The sequence below is a fragment of the Lissotriton vulgaris genome, unplaced genomic scaffold, assembly GCF_964263255.1.
Source record: "Lissotriton vulgaris unplaced genomic scaffold, aLisVul1.2 SCAFFOLD_1682, whole genome shotgun sequence".
NCBI lineage: Eukaryota > Metazoa > Chordata > Amphibia > Caudata > Salamandridae > Lissotriton > Lissotriton vulgaris.
In genome coordinates, this window is record NW_028241670.1 from 161,460 (window position 1) to 162,050 (window position 591).

A 591-nucleotide genomic window follows, 5' to 3' on the forward strand; every position below is an offset into this window, starting at 1 on the left:
ATCAGGTGCAGGACACCGAATGCCCCACTAGTCGACCACTTCATGGAGGCTAATCACAGCGAGGACGACATCAGATGGACAGTTTTACAAACATTGAAATTACCGCTAAGAGGCAGCAACATGGCACCACTACTGAACAGGGCTGAACAGAAATCAATAATTCTGTTTGACTCCATAAGTCAAGGTTTGAACAGAACCGAAGACTGGACATCCTTGCTCTGAATACAGACTTTATGTACCTAGGAAATCTCATGTAATGACTGTCCAAGTGCAGCAGTGCCTTCAGACATTGTGTGTCTATATAACTCCAACTACAAAGAACCCGATGCTTGCTGGAACCAACAACAATATTGTAATGTAACCCAGAATTGAATATGTTCATTGGTAATGCAAATGTAAATATTTTAATCTATGTCACAACCCTCACTGCGCCAACCCCCGATTCAGCACTCCGTCTGCACTAAATTACGGTCTAATCAGCAAGTCGCCACTGCTCACATGACTTGCTCACATTGTAAACTCCCAATCCAAAATGGCCGCCGTATTTCGAGCAGGCACAGGCTCTCCAGTCCCCTCCTCACTGTCGCTGCC